Source organism: Microcaecilia unicolor, chromosome 2, assembly GCF_901765095.1.
Source record: "Microcaecilia unicolor chromosome 2, aMicUni1.1, whole genome shotgun sequence".
NCBI classification, from domain to species: domain Eukaryota; kingdom Metazoa; phylum Chordata; class Amphibia; order Gymnophiona; family Siphonopidae; genus Microcaecilia; species Microcaecilia unicolor.
Window position 1 is genome coordinate 631,946,701 of NC_044032.1, and position 17,568 is coordinate 631,964,268.

Sequence of the window (17,568 nt, forward strand, 5' to 3'; positions counted from 1 at the left end):
TTCTGAAAATCCAGATACACAATATCAACCAGCTCACGTTTATCCACATGTTTGTTCACCCCTTCAAAGAAATGTAGTAGATTGGTGAGGCAAGATTTCCCTTCACTAAATCCATGTTGACTTTGTCTCATTAATCCATGCTTTTAAATATGCTCTGTAATTTTGCTCTTAATAATAGTCTCTACTATTTTGCTCGGCACAGACGTCAGCCTCACCGGTCTATAATTTCCCGGATCTCCTCTGGAACCTTTTTTAAAAAAATCAGCGTTACATTGGCCACCCTCCAATCTTCCGGTACCACACTCAATTTTAAGGATAAATTACATATTACTAACAATAGCTCCGCAAGCTCATTTTTCAATTCTATCAGTACTCTGGGATGAATACCATCCGGTCCAGGAGATTTGCTAGGTATCTCAAAAAACACTGAAGACAGAAGTCTGAAATTTTTGCAGTGTTCCATTTTATATATAGGTCTGCATTCTGATTATTAATTTCTGAAATGGTGAGGTGGGGACCATTGGCTGAACTGACAGAATGACTCTGCACTTCTGCTTCATGGAGTAAAAAAAAAGGTATATTGTAGGGGCAGGGAGGGAGTTTTTCATCGTTCCTAAAAGTTTAAACCTGGGTTTAAGTTTTCAAAATATTTTCTAGCTCTTATAAAATATTTTCCCCATCACAGCTCAAAGAAAGCAAAGGGGCAAAAACAAATGTTGTAGAATGTCACAAATGTGCTTCTCTATATGGTTACAAAAGGAATATTCTGTATCACTGTTCCAGAGTACTGCCAGTAAAGGATAATGAAATGGTAACCTATTATGGGGAAGGAGCTCAATAGAACTGAAGCCTTAGCTTTTGGAAAGAAGTACAGAAATCCAAAGCTTAGGGAGGAGTTTGGCCAGTGCTCACCAATACTTCTGCAGCCACAGAAAAGTGCATGATTGCCGGGATGGAGTGCCTGCCCAGGTTACAACAAACGCAGGCTTTCCAACCCAGTTTGGGGTTGTGAGCCACAGTTTTGGAAACAGACTTTTCTACTACTACTTATCATTTCTAAAGCGCTACTAGACATACGCAGCGCTGTACACTTGGAAACTGAGTTAGACTTTTCCTTCTCTGGAGCAGTCCAGTATGAGGAGATGTAAAACTGCACAGGGTATGTTTACCTACTTTTTTTTTTCTAGACTTATAATTTTCATAATCTTATTGCTATATATATTTTGGTACTTGGGAGGATTACATAAATTGGAGTTTTGTTTATATTATACATTAGCCTTTCTGTATTCTTTTAAAGTATCACTCCGGAGAGAAATCCACTGCTACACAGGGTAAACCTCGCCTCCATCTGTCGCCCAATTATACACTGATTTTTACAGGAAGGAAAAGGCTAGAGGAGCTGATCTCAGAGACCTTCCCTTCGAGATTTTCAAGGGCAGATTTGTTCTGCTGTCTACTGGTATTAGTTTTGCCACCGAGCAATCAGTGGTTCAGCAATCTTTAGTCTCCTTCGAAAGATGTAATTTCCTGAGAACTTCAAAGTGGGGGCGGGGGTCACTCCCAGAAAATACTGTGAATAGGTGAACTGATAAGCCCGAAGAATTATTTTACCTGGCAGGAGGCAGTGGCAAAATGCTGGAGAAACTGACACTCAGACCCCAGCAAAAAGCTGGAAGATCTAGTAAAGAAGCGTGCGCTTGTGATAGAGAAGCAGATCCACTTCAGGCTGAGAGTGCACGGCCCCTGTAAGTCTTTTGCTACCAGGAGATTGAGCAATTGCAATTTGCAAAGCTGGTGAATTTCTCTGTTGCAAGGGGGAGGAGCTAGAAACAGTTCTGCACTTTTCATTAAATATATTGACTTTTCCCATTAAAAAAAATAAAGACTGTGAGAGAGTTGGGATTGTCAGGTTCTCAGAACCAGGGTGGAACTTCACCAAAACGAGTGGAAGAGCAAAGGAAGAGAAGCGTGACATGCTTTCAGGAGTATTTACCACCAGAAATAAAGGAAGAACAAAAAATGTATGCTAGTGTTCACTTTCTGTCTTGCCACAGAGACAGAAGTAACCTTCTGGAGATCTCCTGGCCTCTAGTAAATCTTTACTCCCCAGGCCGAATTCCAGGCAAGAAAATCTCTGGCTACTAAATAAGTATTAGATTATTACAGTAACCAGCAGGACAGTTTTCAAATTATGTAAATTATTGTGTAAGAATAGAATGTTGGGTATTATTAGGAAAGATATGGAAAACAGAGTAGATGACGGCAGAAAAAGACCTCCACGGTCCATCCAGTCTGCCCAACAAGACAACTCATGTGTGCTACTTTTGTGTATACCCTACTTTGATTTGTACCTGTGCTCTTCAGGGCACAGACCGTATAGTGAATGATACATACCTGTAGCAGGTGTTCTCCGAGGACAGCAGGCTGATTGTTCTCACGACTGGGTGACGTCCGCGGCAGCCCCCACCAACCGGAAGAAGCTTCGCGGGGGGTCCGCACGCAGGGCACGCCCACCGCGCATGCGCGGCCGTCTTCCCGCCCGTGCGTGACCGTTCCCGCCAGTTGAATGACAAGCAAAATTGATAAAAACGCAACTCCAAAGGGGAGGAGGGAGGGTAGGTGAGAACAATCAGCCTGCTGTCCTCGGAGAACACCTGCTACAGGTATGTATCATTCACTTTCTCCGAGGACAAGCAGGCTGCTTGTTCTCACGACTGGGGTATCCCTAGCTCTCAGGCTCACTTAAAACAAGAACCCAGGTCAATTGAACCTCGCAACGGCGAGGATACAACAGAAAATTGACCTACGAAGAACAACTAACTGAGAGTGCAGCCTGACCAGAATAAATGCGGGTCCTGGAGGGTGGAGTTGGATTTACACCCCAAACAGATTCTGCAGCACCGACTGCCCGAACCAACTGTCGCGTCGGGTATCCTGCTGGAGGCAGTAATGTGATGTGAATGTGTGGACAGATGACCACGTCACAGCTTTGCAAATCTCTTCAATAGTGGCTGACTTCAAGTGGGCCACTGACCCTGCCATGGCTCTAACACTATGAGCCGTGACATGACCCTCAAGAGCCAGCCCAGCCTGGGCGTAAGTGAAGGAAATGCAATCTGCTAGCCAATTGGAGATGGTGCGTTTCCCGACAGCGACACCTAGCCTGTTAGGGTTGAAAGAAACAAACAATTGGGCGGACTGTCTGTGGGGCTGTGTCCGCTCCAAGTAGAAGGCCAATGCTCTCTTGCAGTCCAATGTGTGCAACTGACGTTCAGCAGGGCGGCTATGCGGCCTGGGAAAAAATGTTGGCAAGACAATTGACTGGTTAAGATGGAACTCCGACACCACCTTCGGCAGGAACTTTGGGTGGGTGCGGAGTACTACTCTGTTGTGATGAAATTTGGTATATGGAGCATGAGCCACCAGGGCTTGAAGCTCACTGACCCTACGAGCTGAAGTAACTGCCACCAAGAAAATGACCTTCCAGGTCAAGTACTTCAGATGGCAGGTATTCAGTGGCTCAAAAGGAGGTTTCATCAGCTGGGTGAGGACGACGTTGAGATCCCATGACACTGCAGGAGGCTTGATAGGGGGCTTTGACAAAAGCAAGCCTCTCATGAATCGAACGACTAAAGGCTCTCCAGAGATGGCTTTACCTTCCATACGATAATGGTAAGCACTAATCGCACTAAGGTGATTCCTTACTGAGTTGGTCTTGAGGCCAGACTCTGATAAGTGCAGAAGGTATTCAAGCAGGTTCTGTGCAGGGCAAGAACAAGGTTCTAGGGCCTTGCTCTCACACCAAACGACAAACCTCCTCCACTTGAAAAAGTAACTCTTTTTAGTGGAATCCTTCCTAGAGGCAAGCAAGACACGGGAGACACCCTCAGACAGACCCAACGCAGCGAAGTCTACGTCCTCAACATCCAGGCCGTGAGAGCCAGAGACTGAAGGTTGGGGTGCAGCAACGCTCCGTCGTTCTGCGAAATGAGAGTCGGAAAACACTCCAATCTCCACGGTTCTTCTGAGGACAACTCCAGAAGAAGAGGGAACCAGATCTGACGGGGCCAAAAGGGCGCGATCAGAATCATGGTGCCGTGGTCTTGCTTGAGCTTCAGTAAGGTCTTCCCCACCAAAGGTATGGGAGGATACGCATACAGGAGGCCGGTCCCCCAATGAAGGAGAAAGGCATCCGACGCTAGCCTGCCATGTGTCTGAAGTCTGGAACAGAACAGAGGCAGCTTGTGGTTGGTCTGAGAGGCGAAAAGGTCCACCGAGGGGGTGCCCCACTCTCGGAAGATCTTGCGTACCACTCTGGAATGGAGCGACCACTCGTGCGGTTGCATGACTCTGCTCAGTCTGTCGGCCAGACTGTTGTTTACGCCTGCCAGGTACGTGGCTTGGAGGAGCATGCCGAACTGGCAAGCCCAACGCCACATCCCGACGGCTTCCTGACACAGGGGGCGAGGTCCGGTGCCCCCCTGCTTGTTGACGTAATACATTGCAACCTGATTGTCTGTCTGAATTTGGATAATTTGGCAGGACAGCCGATCTCTGAAAGCCTTCAGTGCGGTCCAGATCGCTCGGAGCTCCAGGAGGTTGATCTGAAGATCCTTTTCCTGGAGGGACCACAGTCCCTGGGTGTGAAGCCCATCGACATGAACTCCCCACCCCAGGCGAGATGCATCCGTTGTCAGCACTTTCGTGGGCTGCGGAATTTGGAATGGACGTCCCAGGGTCAAATTGGTCCGAATGGTCCACCAGAGCAGTGAAGTGCGGCAACAGGTGGAGAGGCGGATGACATCTTCTAGATTCCCGGTGGCTTGAAACCACTGGGAAGCTAGGGTCCATTGAGCAGATCTCATGTGAAGACGAGCCATGGGAGTCACATGAACTGTAGAGGCCATATGACCCAGGAGTCTCAACATCTGCCGAGCTGTGACCTGCTGAGACGCTCTGGTCTGCGAAGCCAGGGACAGGAGGTTGTTGGCCCTCGCTTCGGGAAGGAAGGCCCGAGCCGTCTGGGTATTCAGCAGAGCTCCTATGAATTCCAGAGACTGTGTTGGCTGGAGATGGGACTTTGGGTAATTTATCACAAACCCCAGCAGCTCCAGGAGTTGAATAGTGCACTGCATAGACCGGAGGGCTCCCGCCTCCGAGGTGTTCTTGACCAGCCAATCGTCAAGATATGGGAACACGTGCACTCCCAGCTTGCGTAGATACGCCGCTACCACCACGAGGCACTTTGTAAACACTTGTGGGGCAGAGGCGAGCCCAAAGGGCAGCACACAATACTGAAAGTGCCGTGCGCCCAGGCGGAATCTGAGATACTGTCTGTGAGCTGGCAGTATCGGGATGTGAGTGTATGCGTCCTTTAAATCCAGGGAACATAGCCAATCGTTTTTTTGAATCATTGGCAGAAGGGTGCCCAAGGAAAGCATCCTGAACTTTTCTTTGACCAGGAATTTGTTCAGGCCTCTCAGGTCTAGGATGGGACGCATCCCCCCTGTTTTCTTTTCCACAAGGAAGTACCTGGAATAGAATCCCTGCCCTTCCTGCCCGAGTGGTACGGGCTCGACCGCATTGGCGCTGAGAAGGGCGGAGAGTTCCTCTGCAAGTACCTGCTTGTGATGGGAGCTGAAGGATTGAGCTCCCGGAGGACAATTTGGTGGCAGGGAGGCCAAATTCAGGGCGTATCCGCACCGCACTATTTGGAGAACCCACTGGTCGGAGGTTATGAGAGGCCACCTTTGGTGAAAAAAGTTTAACCTCCTCCCGACCGGCAGATCGTCCGGTACGGACACTTTGAAGGCGGCTATGTTCCCGTGGATCCAGTCAAAAGCCTGTCCCCGGCTTTTGCTGTGGAGGCGCAGGGGGCTGCTTGGGCGCACGCTGTTGAAGAGAACGAGCGCGCTGGGGCTGTCCCTGTGCCTGACGAGGCCTTCGGGCCGGCTGGGTGTACCTACGCTTTGCAAAAGAATAGGGTGCAGCCTGCCGGGCCCGGGAAAAACGTCCACCTGCTGAGGTGGATGCTGAAGGCGCCCGGTGGGAGAGCTTGTCGAGCGCGGTTTCCCGCTGATGCAGTTGGTCCACCAGCTGCTCGACCTTCTCACCAAAGATATTATCCCCCCGGCAAGGGACGTCGGCCAGTCTCTGCTGGGTGCGGTTGTCCAGGTCAGAGGCACGCAGCAATGAGAGCCTGCGCATCACTATACCCTGGGCCGCAGCACGAGATGCCACATCACAGGTGTCATAGATACCCCTGGACAGGAACTTTCTGCACACCTTCAGCTGCCTGACTACCTCCTGAAAAGGCCTGGACTGCTCCGGCGGGAGCTTGTCAACCAGGTCCGCCAGTTGCTTCACATTGTTCCGCATGTGGATGCTCGTGTAGAGCTGGTAAGATTGGATGCGGGTCACGAGCATGGAAGATTGATAGGCCTTCCTCCCAAACGAGTCCAGAGTGCGAGACTCCCGCCCCGGGGGCGCCGAGGCGGTATCCCTCGAACTCCCTGCCCTCTTGAGAGCAGAATCCACGCCCGCCGAGTCATGAGGCAATTGGGGCCGCATTAACTCTGGGTCCGAGTGAATTCTGTACTGGGACTCTGCTTTCTTGGGGATGGTGGGATTAGATAATGGTCGCATCCAGTTCCGAAGCAGTGTCTCCTTAAGGACATTGTACAACGGCACCGTGGAGGACTCTCTAGGTGGTGATGGATAGTCGAGGACCTCGAGCATCTCAGCCCTCGGCTCATCCACAGAGACTACGGGGAAGGGAATGCAAATAGACATGTCCCTGACAAAGGAGGCAAAGGAGAGGCTTTCAGGAGGCGAGAGCTTCCTCTGGTGAAGGCGTGGGGTCAGAGGGAAGGCCCACAGACTCCTCTGAGGAGAAATATGTGGGGTCCTCCTCTTCCCCCCACGAGGCCTCTTCCTCGGTATCGGACATAAGCTCATGCAGCTGAGTCCTCAACCGGGCCCGGCTCGACGTCGAGGCACCGAGGCCTCGGTGTCGTCGAGCGGTGGACTCCCGCGCCAGCAGGGACGAAGCTCCCTCCATCGACGGGGACTCCACCTGCGTGGCGGTCGAGACCGGCGCCGCAAGCGGCAGCGGTGTCGAAGGCCTCGGCACCGGGCTAGAGCTCGCTGGCGCCACAGTCAACGGCGCCGAGGGCGCAAGCACCCCCGGCGCCGGCACAGCCTGGCGCATCAGCCCTTCCAGGATCCCCGGAAGGATGGCTCGGAGGCACTCGTCCAGGCCCGCTGTCGGGAATGACGGGGGGGGGCCGGTAGAGGCGTCAGTGCCGGAAGCTGCTTGGGTCCAGGAGACGGCACCGAAGTGCTGGGACCCTGATGCGTCGGTACCTCCACTACCGAGGGGGACCTTTCCTCTCGACGTGGACGCTTCAGCGTCGACTCCTCTCCGGCACCGAGGGCTGGGCGCACCGATGGGGACCGATGACGGTGCTTCTTCTGTTTTTTGCGGTGCCCGTCATCGGCGCCAGGTGGAACGGAGGAGGAGGAGGTCGATCCCCCTCGATCTCGAGGAGCCGGGTCAGACAGGGTTCGGTCTCGAGGGCCATGAGCAGAGGGAGTGACCGGGGCCGATTGCCCACGCGGCCTCTCACCCCTACCGTCACCGGAGGACCGGCGGGCCGACGGGACCTGTACTCCTGGGGTCGATGCCATCGGTGCCGATTTCGCGGACATCGATACCGGTACCGAAGAACCGGCCGTCGATACCGATGCCGTTGAGGGGCCGGCGCAAGTTCCAAAAAGACGGTCCCGAACAACTTGCCTCGCAACCTGAGTCCATTTCCGGAGACCAAGACACAAAGAACACGACTTGATATCGTGCTCCGGCCCGAGGCACTGGAGGCACCAAGCGTGGGTGTCGGTCTGCGAGATAGGCCAGCCGCACCGACCACACTTCTTAAATCCACTCGGGACCTTCGAGGACATCGACGGAAAAATCGCGTCGGCGAAGTTAAAGTAGTCGATGGTGGCGGTAAATCACACCTCGAAAAATAAATTGACCGCGCGGCCACAAGGCCGCAACGCGACGCCCCCGCTAGAAAACGAGGGAAAATTCAGTGCGTTCTCTTTTTTTTTTTTTTTAAGAAAAAAAGTTTTGAAGGCGCGCGACAACAAAAAACAGAAAAAAAGCAAAGATTCGCGGACAACGCAACGGTTTTCCGGGGCTGACTAAGAGAGAGCGGCGACGCACGACTCTCTCCAGCGCGGAAAAGAAAAGACTGGCGGGAACGGTCACGCACGGGCAGGAAGACGGCCGCGCATGCGCGGTGGGCGTGCCCTGCGTGCGGACCGCCCGCGAAGCTTCTTCCGGTTGGTGGGGGCTGCCGCGGACGTCACCCAGTCGTGAGAACAAGCAGCCTGCTTGTCCTCGGAGAAAAGTCTGCCCAGCACTAGCCCCGCCTCCGGCATAGACCGTATAAGTCTGCCCAGCACTATTCCCGCCTCCCACCACCGGCTCTTGCACAGACCGTATAAGTCTGCCCAGCGCTATCCCTGCCTCCCAACCTCCAGTCCCGCCTCCCACCACTGGCTCTGGCACAGACCGTATAAGTCTGCCCCGCACTATCCCCGCCTCCCAACCTCCAGCCCCGCCTCCCACTACCGGCTCTGCTATCCAATCTCGGTTAAGCTCCTGAGGATCCTTTCCTTCTGAACAAGATCCCTTTATGTTTATCCCACGCATGTTTGAATTCCGTTACCGTTTTCATCTCCACCACCTCCCGCGGGAGGGCATTCCAGCTCAGTTGTTGGCTAGTCCTTGACAGAGGAGGAAGTGCTGCTGGAGGCTCTGCCAGTACCAGGAGGGAGGAGAGCGGGGCCTAGCTCCTTCCCCAGCAATGAGGAGGGTCCCTGGGGAGAAGTCCTCAGGAAGGTCCCAGGCCAAGGGGCCTACTGGGGCCAGGGACCAGAAGGCCCGGAGGAATAGCTCTCTTTCTGGATTAGCCCCAGAGAGGAGGGAGAGGAGTCCTGTGGACTGCAGAGTGCAGAAGTCCAGGGGTGGAAGCCGGCAAGGTTGCCAGGTGGAAAATTTTTTTCCCACCCAAAACAGCCTAAATCCAGCCCAAAACCCGCCCAAACTCAAACCCCGCCCCCGACACCCCACCCCCGCGTCATCACCCCCGCCGTCATCGGCCCCGCCTCCCCCGTCATCGGCCCCGCCCAAAACGTCACTAACCCCGCCCCCCGCGGCCGAAAAAACCGCCAAAAAAACCGCCCAAGAACCAAAAAAAGCCCAAAAAAACCGCAACCCGCCGCGGGCAAAAATTTCCCGCGACGGATCGCGGAAAACCGCCCATCTGGCAACACTGGAAGCCGGATCGTTACCCCCTCCACGACTCAGCTGCTCATGGAAGGTGAGCGTGAAGAATGTGGAGAGGGGAGGAAGTTGGTAAAGACCCCTGAAGAACTCTCTAAGGGTATGGTTGGAGAGGAGGGAATGGAGGTGAGCCAGGAGCCTCTGCCTGATCAGGTAGAGAGCGAGGATGGCTGGTCAGAGGAGGAGGAAGAGGAGGAGGTCCAGTTAGAAAGCTGTGATCCAGAAGACACGGCTAAAGGCGTGGTAGAGAGGGTCAGGAAAATCAAGGCCCTGGAAAAGGAGTGTGCAGAGCTGGGGAAGAAGCAAAAAATGGCTAAGGCTTTGAGCGAGTTAGCCCCAGCTGAACACAGGAAGGCTTACAAGGAGGAAGTCCGACTGATAAAACAGCTCCAGCAGAAAGAGAAGCTGTTGGGCTCCTTAAAAAAGGGCAGTGACAATCCCTTGAGGGAGCTTTATTTGAATCATGAAAGAATGGCCTCTGCTTCTGAACATTTGTGTCCAGAGAGAGAAGTGTGTCTATGAAAGCAGGAGAAAAGGCAGAGTCTGGCTCTGCTTGTATGTTTAAACGTCAGCCTGTAACAGAGGACTTGTCAGGGTCTGATAATCAAGCTACTTTAACTTTTATGAAGGCTTTGGCAAGCCAGCCAGATGTACTCACTGTGGAAGAAGGCTCCAGCCAGGAGGTGGTTGGACTTGGTTCTGGTGTCTTTTCAGAACCTGTGATACCACCTAAGGGACAAGAATCTGAAACAAGAAAGATTCCTAAACTGTTGCACATTGTAGAAACTGAGAAAGGAGACTTGGGAGGCAGTCTGTTTTCCAAGCAGGTGTTAGTAGAAACATCCAGTGAGGAGGAAAGCAGTTTACATGTTAAAGGAGTGGATACAGCTTGTGCAGAGATGGCAGGACTCAGGAGGACTGCAGTACTCTGGAAGGCTGGCTCAGGTGCAGCCAGTTGACTCTCTGATTGCAGCAACCGATTTTTCTCATTCAGGAGTTCAGCTTGCTGTGCAGCCAGGTTCTGAGGAGCTACGCCCCAGAGGGTTGGATGGACAGGAGTTCCCATCCAATCAGGAGGGAGAAGGGGGAAAGCCTGAGGTGAAACCAACTACCAGTCTCCTGCAAGACCTGCCTGTGTGGAGAGGACAGCATACAGACAGCCAGCAGGGGTCAGAAGATGCTCTGCAGACAGAACTAAACACCAGATCTTCAGCCCAGGCCTGTGGGGTTTTGAACTGTGGGGTATTGCTGCAGGATAAGGACAGCTCTGTAGAGGGATTGAGTTTGGACTTGGGGGGGAGGGTTGCTATGGATAGAGAATGTTTGAAGGAGGGGGGCATATCTGATGTGATAAATATGTGTATTGATAAGAGGGGGGAGGGGGTGAAGGGGAATTTTCTGAATTGATACATTTGTCTGTTGGGGAAAAGGGAGGTGGGGATCAAGGGGGAGGGGGCACGGCAGAGGCAAGTGAAGGGATAGCAGGGGGGCAATCGGAGGGGGGGGGGACGGTACGAGATGGGCAGGATGCACTGAGTTCAGGGAAAGGTGGGAGAGGGCGGTGGGGGCAGGGGGCTAAGTCCTTTGCTGCTGTAGTAGGTAGTGGGGGGAGAAGAGAGGTGGGAGGGTTTCCATGGGGTGGTAAGGCGGGGGCAGGTTTTGGGGAAGAGGGGAGAGGTCGTGGGCAAGTACCCAGGAGGCGGAATGTGATACAAGTTAGATGGGTGGGGGAGGGGGGGATGCCTTCCAGGGACACAGTATTGAGGTTGGTTTTGGGGCTAGGGTTTATCCCAGAGGACCTTTATGCATGCATACATCCGGTGAACATCCCGGAGTACGATGTCAGTTTCTTGACACAGAGAGGAATGGAGGTCTTCTGGGAGAGGTATGAAGGGGTAAGAGGGAGAGGGGAGTGGAAAAATTATAAAGTGGTCCCGATCAGCAGACCAGACCTGGTGCAGGTGACTCTGTTGGTGCGGAACGAGTCCATTTCAGGGGCAGACCTGGCTTTCTGGTTACAGAGGTATGCAGAGTTGAGAACTCCGTTGACTAAACTCCCGGCCCCCAGTAGGGTATGGGCGGGTGGATGGGGGCTTTGGTTAAATTAAATCAAGTGGGCCAGGTGATACAGCACATTCCCTCAGCGGCGTTCATAGGGAGGGACAGAATTTTATGCTTCTATAAAGGACAGCCGAAGCAGTGTTTTAAGTGTGGGTCCTTTCGGCACTTTAGCATGTCCTGCCCAGTAATGCAGTGTGCAAAATGTGGGGCCAAGGAGCATTCCACAGAGGATTGTACCTCCATTAGATGCAATCTTTGTGGGGGTCTGGGGCACGCATTTAGAGATTGTCCGCAGGCTTCTCATAATGGGGGAGAGGATGGCACGGGAAGGGATAGTCAAATGCAGGAGGGGGGAGGGGAGAGGAGGGACAGGGGACAGGGGTCCAGGGTACGGATGTTGTGGAGGAAGAGTTGACAAGTCAGGGGGGGGGGAGAAACGGGGGGGAGCTCAGAGGCAGGAGGGTGAGGACGAAGGATGGTTACGGGTCTCAAAGAAACAAAAGGGAGGAAAGGGAAGAGGGATGGGGATGCGGGTAGCTGCTGGGAGGGGGTTAGAGCAAGGGATAGAGGTTGGGAATAAATTTAGGGGTTTGGAAGTAGAAGGAAGGGAGGAGGAGATAGTAGAGGAGGGAAGAGGGGATAATAGAGGATGGCAGGAGGGGGAAGGAAGCAGGCAGGAGGCAATGAGGGAGGGAGGGGGAAAGGTGAGGGGTAGGAAGAAGGGGGGAAAGGTTAGGATGGAGGAGGGTTGCTTGGAAGAGGGGGGATATGGAAGTTGAGAGTGGAGGGGGGAAGGGGGTATAGGAAGGGGAGAAGGGGGGAAGAGGAAATCTGGAAGAAAGTGTTTTTCAAGCAGTAGATAAGGGGGGGGGGAAGGGTCGGAGGACGAGAGAGAGGGGGAGGAGGGTGGGGAGGAGGGGGAGCGGGGAGATGGTTGTGCCTTAGGGGGAGGAGGGGTTGTAGGTGAGGAGGAGAAGAAGGGGAGGAAGAAAATAAGGGGGGAGGGGGGAAGGAAAGAGGATTTTTGAATTTGGAGTGAGGGACTGGGCGGAGGAGGAAGATGTGGGGGATGGTAAGGTACAGGATTTAGGTGGCAGGTTAGAGGAGAAGGAAGGGAGGAAGGAGAAGTCTGTGCAGGGGAGGCGTTTCTCTAGATAGAGGTGATGGCGGGAGTGCTGTTATTCTTTGCCACGCTTAATGTGGCCAGTGTCTCCTCCCAGAGGGCGAGATGTGTGGCCTTCGATGGCCTCTCTGCTATACAGGCAGATTGTTTCTTGATTCAGGAGACAAGATTGCAGACATTGGATGCTGTCAGGCGGGCGAAACAGGCATGGAGATGGGGTCCTTCAGTTTGGGGGCTGGCAGGGGAAAAGTATGGGGGGGTAGGTATTTTGTTCAAGACACATAAGGTGGTAATTCAACGGGTGGTGGAGTTAGGGGTAGGGAGGTGTTTGGTGGTGGATGTGTTATTGCACGGGGTGGCTTTAAGAATTATTAATATCTATGGGCCCCAGAGTAAGAGGGGGAGGTCACTGTTGTTCGGGAAAATCAGGCCATATCTGTATACGTCCCGTCAGTTGGTGTGGGGAGGGGATTTTAATACGATCCTGAGGAAAGAAGATAGTGGGGGTAGGTCAGCACAGGTGTGTTATGATGGGGTGAAGTTGGCAGGGATCATGAAGAGAGCAGGGTTGGTGGACATGTTTTTGGAACATTTTGCAGGAAGGGAGGGTTTTACGTTTTCCAGGGGTAGTTGTAGAAGTAGGATAGATAGGTTTTTGGTTCGGGGAGGGGCATGTGGGCAGGGGCCTAGACTGATGGAGGTGGATTTTTCAGATCACAAGTTGGTGTTAATTAAGTTAGGGGGTGCGGGAATCCACAGGTCAGGAAGGGGTATGTGGAGACTAAATTTAAAATGGCTAAGGGAGGGGCCGGTACAGAGGGAATTTTTGGAGTTTCTGATAGATCAATCGTCTTTACAGGGTATTTTTTCATCTCCAGGGGATTGGTGGGAGGAAGTGAAACGGCGCACGAAGGTCTTTTTCATACGTCAGGCGAGACGGGAGGGACGGGAGGTAACCCGGCTAGGGGTGGCATTAAAGAAGAGGAGAGAGAATTTAATTTCTAGAGAAGGGAGGAGGGAGGATATAGAGGTGGTGCAGTCAGAAATGGAGAAGGTGCAATATAACAGGTACGCCTCTTTGGTGTACGAAAGGGATTTTGGGAAACTGTTGAGCCCGGATCCTTTCGTATGCTGCAAGGAGAGAAGGGAACATAGGATAATAGAGGGGTTAAGGGATGAAAGGGGGGTCATCAGAGATTCAAGGGAAGGGATCCTGGGGGTGGTGGGGGATCATTTTGAGCAGTTTTTTCTGATCAGAATTTGGACAAGGAGGTCATGAAGAAGTATGTAGAAGGGACCCCGGGGGTGGGAAACTGGGGGCCTCATCTCCAGGTTCTGGAACAGCCCTGGACGTTGCAGGAAGTGGAGGAGGCCATTGGGGCCTTGCGGAGCAGGACCTCGCCGGGACCTGATGGGCTCCCAGCGGAGTTTTATCAGGCGTTCAAACACCAGCTGGCTCCAATTTTGTTGGAGGTCTGGGAGGTGGCACGGAGGACGGGTTCCTTGCCAAAGTCTTTTTCAGAGTCAGCACTGGTTCTCCTTAGTAAAGGCAAAGATTCTCGGCTTATGGCTAATTGGCGGCCTATAGCATTGTTAAATAGCGACCGGAAGGTTTTTGCGCATATGCTCTTAGCTCGGATGAGACAGGTATCTGGGGGGGTGCTGGCGATCTCACAAGGTTGTGGGGTTCCGGGCAGGGGGGTGTTGGAGGCAGTGGCATGGGTACGGGAGGGTCTGGAGCGCAGTCGGGAGGATCAGAAAGGGCGGTTACTGGTAGCCCTGGACCAGGACAAAGCCTTCGATAGGGTACAGTGGGATTTTTTATGGGAGGTGTTAATTCATTATGGGTTTCCAAGGGGATGGGTAGAACAGCTTCGGTTATTGTATACCAATGTGCGGTGTTTTCCATTGGTGAATGGCTGGAAGGGGAAGGATTTTGGGATTACGGCAGGAGTGCGACAAGGGTGCCCCTTGAGCTCTCTGCTGTATACCTTTGCCACTGACCCATTTGTGCGGCGTTTGGAGTTGAGTGGTGAAGAGGGATTGCAAGGGGTGGAGGTGAGCAAGGGGAAGCAACTACGGGTGGTGGCCTATGCGGACGATATTACAGTCTGGGTAGCAGATAAGACAGAAGGCAGGAAATTGCAAGGGATGATTTCAAGGTATTCGCAGGCGTCAGGATCGCGGGTGAATTATCAGAAATGTAAAAGCTTATGGGTGGGACCGGCAGGGGCAAGGTTTGAATTGGAGGGTGGGTTCCCACAGGCTAAAGAGAGGATAAGGTTTCTGGGGATACAGTTTGAGGCAGGGGACTATGGATTGATTAATTGGAATCAGAAGATTGAAGAGGCAAGGGCAAAGGTAGAGAGGTGGAAGGGCTGGAGGATGTCGATGGCAGATCGGGTTCGTTTGATCAAATCCCATGTAGTGCCAATGTTTTTATTTTTAAGTTACATCTGTCTGTTACCAGAGCGTTGTTACACGGCACTTTACAGTGTGTTTTTTCAAATGCTATGGGGTAACCGGATGAACCCAGTCAAAAGAAACATCACATACTTGCCAAGGAATGAGGGAGGGGTAGGTATGGTTAACCCAGTGTTAGTTTTCAGTTCTTTGTTTCTTCAATTTAATTTGGGTCGGGCAGTAGATCAAGAACCCCTGGGGTGGGCAGAGAGTGTTATTCAGTGGTGGAAGGAATATTGGGTCCCCTGGCTGGGAGGGGGGAGGGTGAGGGTTTTGAGGAAAGGCTTTCCGGAGGGGGTAGGGTATTATCGGACCCTGGTCAAGTTAGTACGGTTGTGGGGTGTTATGGTAGAGGAAATAAAGGAAGGGAGGAGGGAGGTTTGGGTGGAAAGGGTGCGCACTCAGAGATTTTCCTCTCCACTGGTACTTAGGGATGCTCCTGGGCCGGTATTGGAGCGGGGTTTGCGGTTGGTGTCATCAGAAAGGATCCCACACAAGTACAGGGACATTGCTTGGCTGTGCTTGCATGGAAAGCTATATGTAAGGGGAAATCTGAAGGACAGGAACATGAAGGACCGTGACTGTCCGAGGGGGGAATGTGTTGGAAAGGAAGAAACCATGAACCATTTTTTAAAGGAATGCCCTTTTTCCATTCAGGTGTGTGACAGAGTGGCTTCTCTGTTACAAATTCCCAGTTTTCGATCTTACACCTACGCGGATTGGGTTTATGGGAGACAGCAGGGGAAAGGGCAGCTGGAGCCGGTAACGGGGTTTCTGATCTCTGTCATTGTCAGGTTCTGTCTTTGGATGGCGCGCTGCGGGGTTTCCCTGCGTCAGGAGTACAGGTCTGTTGAGGGGGTCAGTTGGGATATAGTAAGGGCAGTCCAGGAGGTAGCACGGTGGGAAAGGGCGGAGGTAGGGATTGGTAAATTTTTTATTTGGTGGAAGCATGTTAAAACTGTCATGATTTTTTTTGGTTTCAGGTGGGTATTGGTTTTATTAGGGTTCCCGGGTAGGGGGGGGGGGACTTGTGAATATGTATATAGTGGGCTGATTTGTATTTATGTATTTTTAATGTACGGTTGTCTATTGATTTCCGTCTCTATAAATAAAAGAGTTCTCCAAGCATCCACCACTCTCTCCGTGAAGAAATACTTCCTGACATTTTTCTTGAGTCTGCCCCCCTTCAATCTCATTTCATGTCCTCTCGTTCTACCGCCTTCGTATCTCCGGAAAAGGTTCGTTTGCGGATTAATACCTTTCAAATATTTGAACGTCTGTATCATATCACCCCTGTTTCTCCTTTCCTCTAGGGTATACATGTTCAGGTCAGCAAGTCTCTCCTCATACGTCTTGTTACGCAAATCCCATACCATTCTTGTAGCTTTTCTTTGCACCGCTTCGATTCTTTTTACATCTTTAGCAAGATACGGCCTCCTAAACTGAACACAATACTCTAGATGGGGCCTCACCAACGACTTATACAGAGGCATCAACACCCCCTTTCTTCTGCTGGTCACACCTCTCTCTATACAGCCCAACAACCTTCTAGATACAGCCACCGCCTTGTCACACTGTTTCGTCACCTTCAAATCCTCAGATACTATCACCCCAAGGTGTTATAATGCCGTTGTATCGCTCCATGGTGTGACTGCACCTTGAGTATTGTGTTCAATTCTGGTCACCGCATCTCAAGAAAGATATAGTAGAATTGGAAAAGGTGCAACGAAGAGTGATTAAAATGATAGTGGGGATGGGACGACTTCCCTATGAAGAAAGACTAAGGAGGCTAGGGCTTTTCAGCTTGGAGAAGAGACGGCTGAGGGGAGACATGATAGAGGTATATAAAATAATGAGTGGAACAGGTGGATGTGAAGCGTCTGTTCACGCTTTCCAAAAATACTAGGACTAGGGGGCATGCGATGAAACTACAGTGTAGTAAATTTAAAACAAATCAGAGAAAATGTTTCTTCACCCAACGCATAATTAAACTCTGGAATTCGTTGCCGGAGAACGTGGTGAAGGCGCTTAGCTTGGCAGAGTTTAAAAAGGGGTTAGACTGTTTCCTAAAGGACAAGTCCATAAACCACTACTAAATGGACTTGGGAAAAATCCACAATTCCAGGAATAACATGTATAGAATGTTTGTACATTTGGGAAGCTTGCCAGGTGCCCTTGGCCTGGATTGGCTGCTGTCGTGGACAGGATGCTGGGCTCGATGGACCCTTGGTCTTTTCCCAGTGTGGCATTACTTATGTACTTATGATGTCTGCCAGAGCCTTTATTCTAAGTGGATACTGAACCGGAGGACCCTTCAACTAGCCCATATACTTGGAAAAAACATTGGAGGACAGTTATATATTTTGGCTGCAGACACTACTATTTTGTCTGTATAACCGCCTCAGGGGTCACCCCTTAGCCTTACTTATCTGAGAGGTCTTCTACACAAAAATTTACAAAAACATGAAATGGTTAATAACTCAATTCACATGCTACTAGGGAAAAGGCAGAAGGGGGAAATTTGCTTGTTTCGCTCTGCAGTTTATACTGCCCACTTCAAAATGAGAAC